This window comes from Chelon labrosus, assembly GCF_963514085.1.
Source record: "Chelon labrosus genome assembly, chromosome: 5".
Lineage (NCBI taxonomy): Eukaryota > Metazoa > Chordata > Actinopteri > Mugiliformes > Mugilidae > Chelon > Chelon labrosus.
In genome coordinates, this window is record NC_140341.1 from 7,018,511 (window position 1) to 7,036,409 (window position 17,899).

The 17,899-nt window shown below is 42.6% G+C and overlaps 1 pseudogene across 1 annotated transcript; it reads right to left on the minus strand.

Moving 5' to 3' along the window:
• Positions 1-719: 719 nt before the first annotated feature.
• On the minus strand, positions 720-17,692 carry LOC311488653 (transcription termination factor 2-like; annotated as a pseudogene). The gene is made up of 24 exons (XR_014699932.1): positions 17,158-17,692; positions 16,901-17,080; positions 16,643-16,701; positions 13,615-13,720; positions 13,372-13,458; positions 12,363-13,281; positions 11,986-12,106; positions 10,616-10,807; positions 10,369-10,526; positions 10,119-10,200; positions 9,073-9,197; positions 8,802-8,952; positions 6,222-6,327; positions 5,936-6,120; positions 5,056-5,209; positions 4,871-4,962; positions 3,535-3,620; positions 3,245-3,387; positions 2,988-3,167; positions 2,730-2,788; positions 2,406-2,559; positions 2,224-2,306; positions 1,183-1,257; positions 720-948 (listed from the first exon to the last, which is right to left on the minus strand). The product of XR_014699932.1 is annotated as a transcription termination factor 2-like (transcript).
• Between the last annotated feature and the right edge of the window lie 207 nt (positions 17,693-17,899).

Here is a 17,899-nt window from a genome sequence, read left to right on the forward strand (position 1 = left end):
ATTGGCCGTAGGCAGGGCTGTTTCTAGCTTCAGCAGGATGCTGTTTGGGGGCTCCTAGTTTGTCAGACTACGAAGAAGAGATTCCTAACCCTTAGATGGTCCACTAAGACGCCACAATCTATTCTACTTCATGAGCAAAACAGGCTACAGTTAAAATTAAACATCTTAAGTTGAGCCGCTCAGGCAGGTTAAACTGATAAAACAAACAACTATCCTCTATGTGTGAATAAATAAAACAGATTTTGACTGTTTATAAAAATGTTTACTTTAAATAAGAAAATACAACAAAGTGTTGTGTCTAAAAAAAGAAAAGTGGACATAAGAGACTTCTTTAGAAGTCAACGCGTAAATGTGTTACACTCATCCTGCAGCATCTTCACTGGCTCCCAATGAAACTGAATTGCCCTTTGGGGATTATTCAGATTCAGATTCAGATTCAGAAAACTTTATTTGTCCCCGGGGGGCAATTTAAGGCACAAGTGAGCAGCTTTCAGGCTTTGGGGACAAAGGTGGCTTTTCTCCTCTGAATTCTGCAGGCAGGGCAGCGAAACCGTGGAAGCCCGGCCTCTGCCTCGGCCCAGCCCCCTTCCTGCCTGCCTCGGCCCAGCCTCTCTCCCTCTCTCCCTCACTCCCTCACTCCCTCACTCCCTCACTCCCTCAAACATACTCTGAAGGTTACTCTGACAATAGTTAGAAAAAAGCTTGGAGCTTGCCAATGGCGGGGTAACATAGAATTTTTTATTAATTATTAATATAATTAAAAATGAATAAAAAAATAAAGCAGCAACAAGTAAGGGAATTATTTAGACACCAAAGATGATCTTAAGATCAGCCAGGGAGAGTTTAGAGAAGGTGCTTCCTGTTCCTGACAGCACATTCTGGGCCAGCTCCTTCTTCTTCACCTGCAGTGTTGAAATCTTCTCCTCTACTGTGCCTTCACACACAAACCTGGTTCAACAAAGACACGTTTGTTAAGAACACTAACACAAGAGTGGTTTATACAAATTCATCCAGAATAAACCCCAGAGATAAAGTTTATGTGGATTAGTTTCATTGCTGTATACCTGACACAACACTTTAACACTTTGTCTCAATGGGAATGTTGTTTTCCAGCAACACCATACGATGTAATAACTAATAATAGTTTTTACACACACACTGGATCTCCTTCTGATTCTTTACCTGTGGATAGTGACGTCTTTACGTTGTCCAACTCTATAGATTCGGTCACAAGCCTGATCCTCCAACGCTGGATTCCTGTCAAAGGTTCAAAGCAAATCTAATTAAACTAAACAGGCGGTTTATGCGTCTTCATTACCCTACACAGACACTGATGGTGTAGCCTGACGTGCGCCGTGCAGCTGTGACTGGTTCGACTGGTAGTAGTATGTTTCTGCTTTAGTATTTCCAGCTGCTTCTCCAACTCTGCAATTTTCGTGTTGATTGTTTTGGATCAATAAAGATGGAACACATCAAGGAAAGATTAACTGAGGAGGTTCAGAGATACAAACACTTGTACGACTAGTGTTTGGTGGAAGTTTCAGTCGCCGTTGTTGAAAGTGAAGCAGGAAGTAGAAACAAAAATGAACCCGTCTGGCGAAATATACACAGCACCCACTAGCGTTTTGGTGGAGTTGTTATACAGTTAGCCAGACTGACGAGTGCACAAGTATAAATGGTTCGCACCGGCGTAGGCTATGTGAGTCTATGTCCTGCAGTACCTTAAATGAGCCTTTAGATTACAGGTGTCAAACATACGGCCCGCGGGCCAAAAGCGGCCCGCCACAGGGTCTAATCTGGCCCACAGTGTGAATTTGCAAAGTACAAAAATTACATACAAGAGTTTTTCAATGAAAATAACCGTTAGCCCTAAGTTGTCCTCTGTTTTAGTAAGAGAAGTGGACAGAACACAACACAGACACCCAGGACTAAACAACAGACAGCAAAGTGCCTTTTTTAAAGGCTAGTTTATCAACTGTAAACATTCTCCTAATTTACTTGTTCTTTTTTACACTAAAACAAATGGAAAAAATCAGGAGCTGTCGTTACTTATAGGTTATTATCTTACTGGTCCGGCCCGCTTGAGATCGAATTGGGACTGTATGTGGCCCTCGAACTAAAATGAGTTTGACGCCCCTGCTTTAGATTATATGTATTAATTGATTGATTAATTGAAATAATACCACAAGAAAAAACCTTGCAGGAATCACGTGTGCGTCTCACCAGTGCATGTCAATGAGGAAGAGATGATTCCCACCAATGAGATTGAGCCCAACGCCTCCAGCACAGAGAGAAACCAGCATCACCTGTTGAAAGTACCACAAACAACATTGAACAAAATCCATTTTAAAAAGCAGTAACAAGCTCCTGTGGTGTTTTTCTTGAACGGTCGAGGTGAGACGTACCTGTGGTCCTTTAGGGTTAGTGTTGAATTCTTCCACCAGGTCCATGCGGCGTTTAGGGTTGACGGTCCCGTCGATGACGGCGTATCTCAGGCCCATCCGACGAAGATGAACTGCCACGATGTGAAGCATGCTGGTCCACTGGGAGACGATCACACTGCACAGTGTGGATTACACACAAGACGGTAACATTAAATGGTCCTCTTGAGACACTTAACAGGTCAATTAATGTGTCGTCCTTTCACAGGTCAGATATACAGAGGTGCACAAAGGATATGATATACACGAAGGACATGAAATAAGTCAGACTAAAGGGGTTTAAGTTACCTTTTCTGATCGTCACTCTTCTGTCTGATTGCCTTCAGCTCAGAGATGATAGCAGATATCTGTAAATATGAGAAATAATTAGATAAAACAACAGAATCTTTTAACAACAACATATCTGCTGATCAGGAATGTTGTAAAATCTCCCTGAACATATCGCAAAGACAGCTGAACTTTGTGTCTGGTCAACAAAAACAAGGATCCTATTCTGAACACACAGAGCGCTCCATCCGTTTGTATCCGTGAGCATCCGGTGCTCACCTTGGTGCTTTCACTGGTGTCCTCAAACAGCTTGGAGGGAAAGCGGGTGCCATTGAGGGCCACGGTGTCTTTGGGATCAGGGCCCGACGCTGAGGGGCTGGAGGAGAGCGACAGAGCGTTGAGCTGCTCCTCCAGAGACAAGACAATCCCATCGCCCTGCAGCTCAGTCGAGTCGAGCGTCTGAGACATGAAAAGAAGGGACATGAAGGCTTCTTGGTCTTTTGTGTAGAACTTACCTAGCGTGCTAGTGTGCGTACCTTCTTAAGAAGCGAGATGTGGCAGCAGCACTGTCGGAGACGCAGCAACAGGGACAGGATGTGGACGGTGCTGGACGCCTGCTGAGGCTGCTGAGAGCTGGACAATGCAGAGTCAGCCTGGGACAAACCAAACTCCTGGGCCACTGAAGACAAAGACAGGGAGACAATAATAGGACATTTGTATGTATGTCATTATATTAATTCAATTCAAATCTGTTTCAGAAACTGCAGCAATATTAATGAATTTTTCTGAGGATGATAATAATAAAAACAAACAGCTGATGTCTCACCTTTGTCAAAGGGATTAGAGGAGGAAGATTTTCCCTTTCCAACATCGTTGCCTTCATGTCTCTTCAGGTAGTTCTGCAGAGTAGATCTGGAGGAAAAGATCACCAACTCAATGCCTTTTTACTAAATCTCTCTATTTCTACACAGTGTGAAGTTGAAATAATGAACATTAATTGTTTCCACATATGTCTGGCCAGAATCATTCACTCCACTTCTCCAACATTTCAGTCTCAGCATTTATTCCTTATTTCACATTTTCTTCGTTTGCTCACCCATATAACTTTGGTGTCATTTTTAGTCCTTTGGAAGATATTTAGCTCCAGTAGAGTATATCCATATAGTGGGAGTGAATGGGGCACCGAAACCAACCTCTAAATAACGCATTTTCTGACGCGAAACTCATTCATTTCACCAATATTTTGTTATGATACACTAGTGCTATTCCCCGTTGAGTCCGGAGTTACTTGTTATCTATTTGTGGACGTGCACCAGTTTGTTGTTCTTTGGCCAACTGTTCCTCTCTCTGCCTCAGCATCCTTCTTTCCTTCTTTCAACAAGCTCCTCATCCGTATACTCTGGCTCAAAATGGTAAGGACGTCCATCATAAACAAAGTCGTCGTCCACAACCTCAGAATCGGAAAAATATTCTGCCATGTTTCAAAAAACTAGCAGTAGCAAATTACAGGTAAACAAGCAGCGCCGGGCGTGCACGCAGCGCTTAGATATGACATCATCCAGGTCAGAGGTTAGTAGGTCAATCTACAGACCTATGATGATGAAAACAGGTAACTCCGGACTCAACGGGGAATAGCACTAGCGTATCAGAACAAAATATTAGTGAAAAGAACGAGTTTCGCAGCAGATAATTGTTATTTAGAGGCTGCGTTTCGGTGCCCCAGTCACTCCCACTATATGGATATATGCTGATCCAAATATCATCCGAAGGATTCCAAATGAAGTTATATGGGTGAGTAAATGATCGTATTTTATGCCAGAAATAAGGTCCAGGTTGTAAAAAAATGGTAATTGCCCTTTAATGGAAAACACTATGAAGTAAAAAAAATAAATAAATATATATATATATATATATATATATATATATATATATATGTGGAGGAGATACTTTACGTTGTTCAAAAAAGGGAAACAAAATACTAAATATAAACAAACATTTTGTTGTCCTGTGTTGTCTTTAAAATATTAATGAATTAATTAACTGAAGGATAGTTACAAAGTTTAGAAAGGAAGCACTAAAACAGTATTTGCATTTTCTTCCTAACCTAAAAGAGAAAATATAGAAAAAGAGAGATGTTTTCCCATCAATCTTTGTTCCTTTACCTGGATTGGGCGAAGACAACATCATACACCGCCTTCTCGTCCTCAGACAGTTTGAGCTGATGCACCTCGCAGGTCCGATCAGGAAGAGACACCTGAAACGTTCAACGGTTCAGGTGTCAAGAGCCTTAATGCACCATTTAAAGACGGAATCTATGGTGAGGGTCACAATAAAGGTGTGTCTCTACCAGTGGTTTTCCTGTTGAGTCCAGCTGGTCTTTGGTCCGTCGGAGCAGCAGAGTCCTGGTCAGGATGTTGAGTCTCTCTCTGCCTCTGTTGGAGCCGTTGTCCACCTGAGCTTTCCAGAGTTTGTACTCGTCAAACGGGGAGCAACGCAGAAACCTAAAAGTATGCAGCAAAAAGGTTTAGTCCCATTGTTAATGTTTGTAAATTCCTTAACATTCACTCGTAATGTTTCTGGATTCAAGAGGACGACAAATCAATTAAAGGCTTTTAATTAGTTTTTTCCCCATTAAGGAGCACACACACACACGCTGATCAGGCATAACATTATGACCACCTTCCTAATATTGTGCAGGTCTCCCTTGTGCCTCCAAAACAGTTGTGACTCATCAGAGAATGGACATGGACCTTCTGAGGGTGTCCTGTGGAGTCTGGCAACATGAATGTTGTTAGTGGGAGGGCTTTGAGGGGAGGGGCCTCTGTGGATCATCCCACAGATACTTGATCAGTTTGGGACCGAGTGAATTTGGAGGCCAGGTCAACACCTTGTCCTGTTTTTCATGTTTTTTTTTTAGTTGTTCCTAAAGTGTTTTTGTGTGTGTGTCTGTGTCAGGCTGCATCCTGCTGGGGATGGCTGCTGCCATCAAGGAGTGTCATTGCTATGGGGTGGGGGTGCCTGGTCTGGTCTAGGTGGGTGCTACATGTCTAAGTAACATCCACATGAATGAATGCCAGGTCCAGAAGTTTCCCAACAGAACATTGAACTGTCACAAGATGGTCAATATTATTTACTTCTCCTGTCAGTGGTCATAATGTTGTGGCTGATCGGTGTATGCAGCGTGCAGACAAAACGAAACAAAAACGTCCTTATTGACTGAGTCTTACTTGAGCAGTGAGTACATGTCCAGCAGGTTGTTCTGGATGGGTGTACCAGTGACAGCCCAGCGTGCTCGAGCCCTGAGCTGACAGACGGCCATGGACGTCTGCACTTTAGGATTTTTGATGTTGTGAGCTTCGTCGAGAATGATGCGGGCCCAGGCCACTCGCATAAGAGGACCCGAGTGTGCTGGCTGTAGAAACATGACACGAGAGGAAGTTTTAACATTTTATCTTAATGACATATAGAAAAATAAAAAAAAGACAGATCTGAACTTATAAATATAGTATTCACCACTTCATCAGATTCCTTGCTGGGCTTATCAGACTCTTCCTTCTGGGCTGGAACCTCCTTAGAGACAAGACTGTATGTGGTAACCACCACGTCGTGCTCTGCCAGACTGAGGAACACATACAATACACTTCAGTTTGACTGTGTGTGCTTTAACGTCCTCCAGACTGGAAGGTTGGCAGCTCTTCAAAGAGCTAGGAAACCTTCATTGACGCTGGAAATGGAAATTTGACCCTCAAAAGTGACAAGAAAATTAGTAAAAGGTCAAAGACACGATTCGTAACTCTACACTGATGAATGCTTTCGAAACAACTCTGCCTCATGTACACTCATAACCATTCTCAGTTTCCGTTTGAAACCAATAGATCTCTAGGTACACTAGTGAAAACAAGAAGTGATATTCATCATTTGTTTAAAAGAAAAAACAACAACTGAGAGCTACTGATTCAACTGTGTTTTCATTTTTGGAGGCTGTGGTTTGTAGAACTATTAAATTGTATTGCTTTGTACTAATACACGTTTCTAATATTTTGGCAACCTCATTTTATTCAATCACTCGAAACCACATCCTCCAAAAATGATCACATAGTTGAGTTACCACATTTCTTTTTTTTTTTTTTATTTATAGTTTTTATTCAAAGCAAGGTACAGTACACTCTTATAACATCCAATACCTTTGTTATAGGGAGTAAGTGTCACACGAAATGAAACAGAGTTTAACAGTCAGTCAACTGAGTAATGTCAGAACAATTTCTCACTTTCCAAAATAGAGCATAGAAAAAATTAAATAAATAAACAAACAAAGTGACAAAAACAAAATCCAAATAGTTGACATTTAGTAACCACCTGTCTGATACTGTATTCGTAACTCTGTAGTACTTTTTTATTTTCCAATTTTACTTTCACTTTATTTAGTTTATTTACTTTCTTTACCCCCCAAACAGTACTAAATTTAGTTGGGGTATTACACAGTATCGGCAATGAAAGAAAATAAATAAATAAGAAAATAAATAAATAATGAGAGTGCAAAGGTACAACCTTAAACACTTTTTTTTTTTTTTTTTTTTTTCCCCCTTCCCTTCCCACCTTCCAACGGGAGGTAGGGATGGGTGTTAATTAACTTCAGTAGAACAAATGAAACATATGAACTGGGATGTGCATTAGGAAAAACAGAGAGAGAAAAAAAAAAGAAAATACAAGTTAATTAGAGAATATCAACATATATGGGAGATTAGACTACCAGTGATAGGGCTACATTCTTTCTGTGTGTTCAGATATGGGAATACCCCAATGTTTTGTTGTTGGAATTATGGCTCAATCTGTTCTGTTCTTTCGATTAGGTCGTCTTTTTTCAACAAAGGAGATCCACTTAGACCATATTTCATTAAATCTGTCCATCTGTAAATTTAGTGCGTGTGTTATTTTTTCCATTTGATATATGTCGTCAATTGTGTCCATCCATTCACTCACTGTGGGAGGTTCGGGGTGTAGCCAGTGTCTAGTGATGTTTTTCTTAGCAACAGTAACCATAATTATGAAAAGATATCTGTTAGTGTTTCTAGTAATAAAGTCTGATTTTCCTAAGATAAAGATTTCAAATTGGATGGGTATCCTTATATGAAATATCTCCTCCATTGTTTTATGGACCCCCAACCAGAAATTCTGCAACCTTGGGCATTTCCAGAACACATGCCAATGATTTGCATCTTGATCTCCACATCCTCTCCAGCATTTAGGTTCTTCCCCTGTATAATGAGATTTTTTCTTGGGAGTAGTGAAGAATCTCATCAGGCACTTCCACGCGAATTCCCTCCATGTATGTGCACTTGTGCATCTCCACAGAATTTCACAGTAGTTAAGCCATTCTTCTTTGGTTATGTCAAGCTGTCCCTCTTTTTCCCATCTATTTTTGATATATTCTGTTGTGTGTGGTTTTTTTGTTAGGAGACCTTTGTACAACCTTGAGATGGCGCCTTTAATTGGTTCATTTGAGTATGACCTTAAGAATTCTTTTAATATCGCATCTTCAAGGTCTACGAGGAGCGTTTTATTGCATTTATCAAAATAATTACGAAGTTGCAAGAATCTGTAAAAGTCTTGCTGTTCTAAGGAGAATTCTCTTTTTAGCGTTTGGAAGTCTTTTAGTGTTCCTTTTTTTGTAAGTGAGTAGAATGTTGAAATCCCTTTGCTTGTCCAGGTTTTGAATCTGAGATCTAGTTGGTTTGGTTTGAAGTCAGGAGAGTTACCACATTTCTGACGCCGTTACCGAACATTAGAACATTTAGTCATGAAGTTAGGATTTAGTGCTTTTATACTAGAATGTTTTCACAAGTGTACCTAATGTTTTGGCATGTGAGTGTATGTAATTTTTTTTCTTGTATGAATGTGCAAAATAATGACTTCAATCAAACAAAAAAGTGAATGAAGTGTGTTGTGTGGTGTAAAGAGTTGTGTCATTGTGATGCCACGAGGTCACAACTGTTTAGTGGGTCGACGTCTGCGGCTCAGTGCAGCCGTGTGTACAAGAGGAAGTGACTCATAGGCAGAATGCAGAACGGGGAAATGAACTGTGTTTGTCCTCACATGTGGGCGCTCTTCTTGCGGTTGGGCCCGTGATACAAGTACACGGTCAGCTTGTCTGTCCTCACATGTCTCTCAATCTCCTTCTTCCAGTGGTGAACCAGGGAGGCCGGACAGATGATCAGAGTCCCTTTAGAAACCACAAGGCTGCAGTCTGGATGATAAGAAAAAAAGAAAAAAAACAAAAGAAAGAGGCATGTGAATAAATATGAATCAGTTCACTTAGCTTTGTTTTATTTGACCTGCTGAAACCGTGATGAAATGATGCAGTTACCAGTTTTGGATATCCAGCTCTCTAGCTTCTTCTCCTCCTTTTTGTCATCCTCCTCTTTTGCTTTTTTCTTCTTGGCCAGTATGAGAGAAATCATGGTCAAGGTCTTCCCCCGACCATGTCATCAGCTGAAGTCAAAAATAGTTTAAATGAGAAGGACAATAAGACTCCTACAATTATTAATTAATAACGAAGTAGCTCCTGTCTTTCTCATACCGAGGTCCAGAGGTTGCACTTGGACTTTTTCCATTGTCTGTCATAAAAGTCCCATCATAATCCATTTTTACCCGTCACTTTATTTTTTTTTTTTAAATAATAACAATGACATATTCAATAGCATATAATTTTCATTCACTTTTAGTTAATATTCAGTCAAAACAAGCTGAACAGAGAATCCACACTGTGGACACACACATCAAGCAGATGAATATACTGTATGTAGGCTAACTCTTTCTCTGCAGTGACAAAAACAACTGACTGTGGCCCCAGTAGCTGAATTCTGTACTGAGGTCATGCATCGAGAGACAAGAGCCAATTAATAAGCTCACTCGCCACCAAGTGGTCAGATGTGGGAATTGCAATCTGTCAAAATGAGAGATGGCCTTCAGATTTTTCTGTCACAGTTTTTTTTAAAAAACGGTCAGGGATGGAAAAGATTCAGTTAACCCGGTCTATCCGGGTTTGCCTCAGTATCTTTATTTGCAGCTCTAAAAAGAGTTTAAAAGCAAGCATGGGCTGTTTCTGTAATGGGAAAATGGAATTAACTTCAGTTTGAACTATTATACCATCTCTATCACAATTATTCAATCATTTTCTGGAACTGCTTATCCTCTGGAGGGTCGTGGGAGCCTATCTCAGGGCTAACACAGAGAGACAGACAACCATTCACACTAACGAGCTAACCTAACCAGCATGTCTTTGGACGTTGGGAGGAAGCCGGAGTACCAGGAGAGAACCCACGCAGACACAGGGAGAACATGCAAACTCCACACAGAAAGATCCCACACCACCACTGCAAAGAAAAAGAAGAAGAAGAAAAAGAAACATACCCAGAATTCCTCCAGAGGGTTTCTGTCCTTCTCTCCAGAGCAGCCAGGCCAAAGCCCTCCTCTGATGGGGCAGGAGCGTCACCTGACCAACCAATCACAAGACGGCAAAGTTACTGAAGTAATATAACGGACCAGTGTCGGAAGAACAGATCCATCAGATGGAAAAACCTTGAAGTTTTGTCAAGCGGTAGCTTCAGATTTTATGTGTGAATGACTGAAAACCAGACTAGTGGCTGAATGAGAGTGTAACCTTGATGCCTTTGGGGTCTGGGACCTCGTCCTCAGGGTCAGGACAGGACTCAAGGGAGTAGTGGAGATGGTCAATAGCCTCAGAGGTGGCATTCTTCACCGCCAGCAGACGGTCCTCTGTCATTCTGCCACCGTAAAAAGCCTGCACCTGTGGGTTTGCTGAAAAAAAATAATCAAGAACTGAGGATTAGTGTGAACGTGGTTAAAGATGAATAAAGGACAGGAAATCCCTTAGTCGTGCGGCCTACCTCCGTACATCTGGGTGTATCCCTGGCTCAGCTGGAGCCCCAGAGAGCTGGCAGAGGCCTGGTGTTGGGAGGGACCTGGGACTGGAGGTGCAGGGAGCAGGATGGTGCCTCCCTGCCGGCTGAATGGGTTGATGTGGGAGCTGCTGCTGCTGCTACTGCCAGAATCACTGCTGCTACATCCACCCTGGGTCTCTGACAAAAATAAATCCAGCATTCTTCATCTCTGTACTTTATGTCTAAATCCCGGTATCATTACGTTTCATTGCATGACTTTTGTAAAACAGGGCTTTAAAGGGGAACTACTGTTTTTTCACAACCTGGACCTTATTTCTGGCATAAAATACGATTGTCTCTCGTCTCGTCTTCTTACGCTTATCCGGGTCCGGGTCGCGGGGGCAGCAGCTTCAGCAGGGAAACCCAGACAGCCTTCTCCCCAGCCACTTCAGCCAGCTCCTCTGGAGGAACCCCCAGGCGTTCCCAGGCCAGACGAGAGATATAATCCCTCCATCGTGTCCTGGGTCGGCCCTGAGGTCTCCGTCTGGTGGGACATGCCCGAAACACCTCTCCCAGGAGGCGTCCAGGAGGCATTCTTACCAGATGTCCTAGCCACCTCAACTGACTCCTCTCGTTCGTTTACTCACCCATATAACTTTGGTGTCATTTGGAGTCGTATATCCATATAGTGGGAGTGAATGGGACACCGAAACGCAGCCTCTAAATTACACATTATCTGCGCGAAACGTGTTAATTTCACCAATATTTTGTTATGATACGCTAGTGCTATTCCCCGTTGAGCCTGGAGTTACTTGTTATCATCATCCAGGGTCTGTAGATTGACCTTCTAACCTCTGACCTGGATAATGTCATCTCTGAGCACCGCACAGCTTGTTTACCTGTAATTCGCTACTGCTAGTTTTTTTCCAACATGGCTGAATATTTTTCCGATTCAGAGGTTGTGGACGACGACTTTGTTTATGATGGACGTTCTTACCGTTTTGAGCCAGAGTATAGAGATGAGGAGCTCGCTGAAAGGAGGATGCGGAGTCAGAGAGAGGAACAGCTGGTCAAAGAACAACAAACTGGTGCACGTTCCGGACTCAACGGGGAATAGCACTAGCGTATCATAACAAAATATTGGTGAAATGAACGCGTTTCGCAGCAGATAATGCGTTATTTAGAGGCTGCGTTTCGGTGCCCCATTCACTCCCACTATATGGATATACGCGGATCTAAATATCGTCCGAATGACTCCAAATGACACCAAAGTTATATGGGTGAGTAAATAATCGTATTTTATGCCAGAAATAAGGTCCAGGTTGTAAAAAAAAACAGTAGTTCCCCTTTCAAACCTTATATTACAGAATTCCTACCAGGCTGTGAAGCAGCAGTGAGGCTCAGCGACTCCAGCGCCTCCTCGAGCTCCCTGACCTGCGTCTTCAACCTCTCTCCTTTATCTGGCAGAGCCGCCACATTCACCGCAGACAGGGTGGCCTTATAAGGAGAAGAGGAAAAAAAAGGTGAGGGATAGAGAGAACAGACGGATGAGCACTCTAGTATATACTGTACTGTACCTCATTTAAAAGTTTCACTCACTTTTAAGTTAATAGTTTTCTTTTGGGGGTGTAGTAGAATAGGTTTATGTGCTTAAATGTTTATTATTATGTTTCTCACACTGTGCATTGTTGTTTATAGCTTTCGAATAAATCTGTTCACCAGTCCTGTCTTCCCGGTGGATCCATTCACTCACCTTCTTCTGTTGGAGCTGAGCAGTGAGCAGACCGTGCAGCCCTTTAGGGTTTTCCACTGGACTTCTGATTTTAGAAGCTGGCTGGAACCCGGGGAAGGCAGTCAGGGTCTTTTGGACGGTGGAAACAGGAGGAGTTTTCTGAGTAGCAGGTTTTACCGACACCAGTACCAGATCATCATCGTCGTCGTCGTCGTCTTTATCGTCCTGGTGGTTTCTAGTTTCACTGGACTCAGATATGGGCTTCCCAGTGTTATCAGAGTCTGTGGAAGCCCGGGTGCTGCTGCCAGGCTCAGATTTAGAAGAACTCTTGGGATCAGTTTGTTTCTCCAGATTGGTTTCACCAGTTGTTGGTTTCTTGTTCTTTGTAGCATCTGATGAGGCTTCATTTATTTTCTCTGAATGAACAACCTTCACGCCGGAGGAAGACGTCTTGTTTGCCGCTTTTCCCTGCTCCCTGTGGTTCTCTTCATCCTCAACTCGCGTCTTATCTGTTAATTTGTCCACGCCGTTAGCTTTAGGACTTCTGCCGTCCTCATCTGAAACTCTCTTCTTTACCTTCATCCCAGGAGGAAGTTGTCTACCTCAATAAGAATCTGATGTATTCAGCTTTTCCTCCTGCTCCTCTTCCACTTTTTCACCCCCATCGTCCACATTTTCTTTCTGGCGACTTTCTCGTCCTTTAGGCTTGTGATCTGAATCGCCGCTTTTCTCCTCACGTCCACCAGCCTGCATCCTTCTCCACTCAGAGTCCTTGTCTGACTTTGCAGGGGCCTTAAAGGGGTTACGGGCAGGTGGAAGGCAGGAGGGCTGTAGCTGCGCGTCGGAGAGAGGGCTTTTCTTTTCTTTCACCTCAGTCCACGGCATGTTTCCACACCACTTCTGACCTGCTTTTTTACCCATAATACACCGGTAGTACAACCTGGAAAAAGAGACACAAATGTAAGAGTCAGACATGCAATCTGCAGCCACAGATACCATTTAAACGTAAATAATCCACCTGCACACCCACCTGTGAACCTGCTGTTGTTGGCTGTAGTTGAGAGCTTGGAGTTCAACCACTGAATCTTCAGGATTGAGGCAGTGGGAAGGCGAGACGCTGGTGGAGGTGATAGAGATAAGTCAGATTCAGTTAAAAAACCTTAACCTTTATACCATTAACGGCTGATATGAGCTAGTTTATTGTATGATCAAAACACAAAAGGTTTGCCATCCTCCCACAGTGTTAGACAAAGATGTTAAGTTAAGGAAATACCTGGCGTGCTGACTGAAATCACAGCCTTGCTTGTCAACACAGACGTAGAAGCTCTTGCCTTTATTAGGTCCATCTTTTACCCCCGTTTTCAGCATACACAAGCTGCCTGTGTGAGATAAACAAAAGCATTAAAAAAAATTCGTATTAACTTATATTCAAATGTATAGAAAAGATGAGTCACATAAGTAGCTCAAATAAACTGCCTTGTCATCCAGGTTACAAACCGACTTCCGTAGGGGGGAAAAAACATAAATGTTAGTGTCGGTGCGCGTATCGCGTTAAGAAAAAGTCACGTGACCGATACAGACGCTGTTTCGTCCGTCACCGAGGCGACAAACTGTGTTTAGAAGCGCATCTGTCAACGGGATGATGTTTGCCAAAAAAAAGTCATGGAACTTTGGAATTAAATCAAGTCGTGATATGGAGCCCCAAAGAAAGGGAAAGGTCTCCGCCGTGTGGGACCATTTTGATCTTATATCGGCAAATAAGGTATTTGTTTTTATTTCATCCAGTTGCTCTCAGTTTCCACTTGATCCATCAGAATTCAAATCCATCTCAAAGTGACTCTTAGTTTAAACTACTCATTTTATTTTCTGCAGGTTAAATGCTGCATTTGTTCTACTGAACTCTCTGACATAAATAAAAGCACCTCTTCAATGCTGAGACATTATAGAGCAAGGAATGAAAACAGGAGGCCACAAATACACCTGCAATAAACACAGGTAGGCCTATACAGACATTTTACAACTTCCTCATGGTCGCTTTATTATTAATGAATACATATATATTGTTTTTATTGTTTCATTTTTGACCATCAAGCTTCCAGGAAGCATGTGTTGGACCAGGCCATAGTAAATCTCATCATCAAGGACTGCCAACCCTTCAGCATGGTTGAGAGTGAGGGCTTCAGGCCCTTGAGCCATCATATGTTTTGCCAACCAGAAAGGTTTGTATAGAAAAGGTCTACAGAAGTAATTATATTCAATTAATTTAATATTTAATTTAAATATATTGATTTGCTTTTGGCTTAACTTGGTTTAATTTTTAGACTGTCCAAGAAATGTTGGCCAAAAAATATGAGGAGGAACGAGAACGAGTAGAAATGGAAGTAGATCAAGCTGTGGCAGTGAGTGTAACAGCTGACATGTGGACATCTGTGAATATGGATGCTTACTTGGCTCTTACCTGTCACTACATTAATGAGAATATGCAGTTGTGTACATCTGTGCTGGGAGTGCAACACTTTCCACAAAGTCACACTGCAGACAGTTTGGCCCAAGTCAGAAGGGGCCTGATGGACGACTGGGCCATAACTAATAAAGTAAAGTGTCTCGTGATCGACGCAGCACCAAACATGACTGCATCCACTAAACAGCTCCATGTTCAGCATTCGGTTTACATTGCACACACTCTAAATTTAAATAGTAAAGAAGTCATGTGATCAAATCCCTCCTTTTTACAGCAATCAGACACAAATAGAGGCAAAGTGTAACATAGTTCAGATCAAGCACCACAGCCAAAGAGAAGCTTGCTCAAGTGCAGCAACAGATGGGACGGCCAACCCTGAAACTGATCAATGAGGTAGCAACATGTTGGAACAGCACATATCAGATGCTGGTGAGGCTCAATGATGAGAAGGAACCAGTGTGGGTATCTCTGGCCTCACTAACAACAGACATGACTCCACTTACGGCTGATGAGTTTAACATCATAGCAGAAACACTTCTTGTGCTCGCTCCTTTCCATCAAGCCACAGTGGAGCTGTCTGGGGAGAAGAGAGTCTCAGGGTCAAAGGTCATCCCCATGATGAAAACGCTACGTCATGCACTTGAGCGTAATGCTTCAACTTTGCACACACAGGCAGCCATGCACCTACACCAACACCTTAGGGGACGAGTCACAGACACTGCTTCCAGTCTGGAGTCATTAAGTGTGCTGACCCTGTCCACACTTCTAGACCCCAGATTTAAATCACTCAGATTTCTGAGTTCCTCCAAAAGCAGTGAAGCAGTGAATAGACTGAAATCAGAACGTGCAGCTGTAACTGGGCGCGTATCAACTGAGCCACAGCCTGGACCTTCTCCACAACAGTTATCAGCACCCACTTCAGGCATGTTATGTTCAGTTTTATCAGTTTATTTGTGCATTTATTTGCTTACAAATCATGTACTGATTTGTAATTGATGACTAAAACTAAAATGCCAATTTGTTTTTTTTTTTTTTTTTAGATAACCTGTGGCAGCAGCTGGATGAGGAAGTTGGCAGGCAGACCACTAACGCCACAGCGGATTCAATCATTGAGGTCCAGAGATACCTCGCTGAGAGCAACCTCCCCAGATCCCAGGATCCCTTACAATACTGGACCAGCCAGAAGCACATTTATCCAAACCTCTTCCAGCTGTTCCTACAGTTTTTATTCACGCCAGCTTCTTCAGCGCCATGCGAGCGGGTGTTCTCCAAAAGCTGGAGAACTTGCATCAAAGAAACAGAATCGACTGAATGTGAAAACACTGGAAAAACCTCCCTGCCTCAAAGACAAGTACATAAGCACATTCACACATTCACTATAATTGTCACATGTTCACATTATTTACTGACTGTACATTTTAAAGATATCAAAGATATTTTACACTTAAATTAAGGTATAAAATAACACAATATAAACTACAATAACAAATGATATTGTGTATATACTAGGTCATTCAACCAGTATGTCAGTGGAGTCTCTCAACCAGGTTGCCTGCAATAATGTTTACAGTCCAGCAGGTGTCCGTATTGAGCAACACAGTGACACAGTATTGATACCGTTTGGGTAATGAGCCGCAACGCTTCACGAGGCCTCATCTACCATCACTACCATCAACATTTCTATGAGACTTTGATGGAAATGACCAATGATTTGACTTTGTGTCCCACAGTCTTCCTCAGCGAAGAGAGTTGAAGTTAAAACTACGAGAAAAGCGACTAAGTAAACTAAAATGATGAATGAAGGATATGAAGTAAGTCAGACTAAAGCGGTTTAAGTTACCTTTTCTGATCGTCACTCTTCTGTCTGATTGCCTTCAGCTCAGAGATGATAGCAGATATCTGGAAATATGAGAAATAATTAGATAAAACAACAGAATCTTTCAACAACAACATATCTGCTGATCAGGAATGTTGTAAAATCTCCCTGAACATATCGCAAAGACAGCTGAACTTTGTGTCTGGTCAACAAAAACAAGGATCCTATTCTGAACACACAGAGCGCTCCATCCGTTTGTATCCGTGAGCATCCGGTGCTCACCTTGGTGCTTTCACTGGTGTCCTCAAACAGCTTGGAGGGAAAGCGGGTGCCATTGAGGGCCACGGGGTCTTTGGGATCAGGGCCCAACGCTGAGGGGCTGGAGGAGAGCGACAGAGCGTTGAGCTGCTCCTCCAGAGACAAGACAATCCCGTCGCCCTGCAGCTCGGTCGAGTCGAGCGTCTGAGATATGAAAAGAAGGGACATGAAGGCTTCTTGGTCTTTTGTGTAGAACTTACCTAGCGTGCTAGTGTGCGTACCTTCTTGAGAAGCGAGATGTGGCAGCAGCACTGTCGGAGACGCAGCAACAAGGACAGGATGTGGACGGTGCTGGACGCCTGCTGAGGCTGCTGAGAGCTGGACACTGCAGAGTCAGCCTGGGACAAACCAAACTCCTGGGCCACTGAAGACAAAGACAGAGAGACAATAATAAGAACTACCACCGATTACTGAACAAAACAAAACTTGTGATAAAATACAGCATCTTTTGTTAATCTTGTGTTAAAAAGCCAAACAGGACACATGTATGTATGGTGTTATATTAATTCAATTCAAAACTGTTTCAGAAACTGCAGCAATATTCAACAGTGTCATAATTAAATAAGTAAGATCCAGTGTTTGGGTTAATTAATGTCACTACGCAAACATTTTAACCGTCATTACAATAAAAAGAAGAAGCTTATTAATTCTCTGTTTGTTCACAGTTTAAAAGCGGGCTGGTCTGTCAGTTAGGACAGTTACAAATACAACCGCCACATCGCTAGCATCTGTTAGCAGACGTTAGCTAATGCACGCTAATGTTTACCGTTAGGAAATCACACCAGTCTGCTTTAAGCACAACGAGGCTAGCCAGTTATTATCTGATCTGGCTACTGAACCGGAGGAACCGTAATGTAAAACACTTGCAAGCCTGCACCGCGTCCGTCCTTGGCCTCAGCAGGGGAGAGGCGAGCGGACATCATGGGAGAAGTTGTGCTGGAAAACGATGCTATGCAGGAGCCG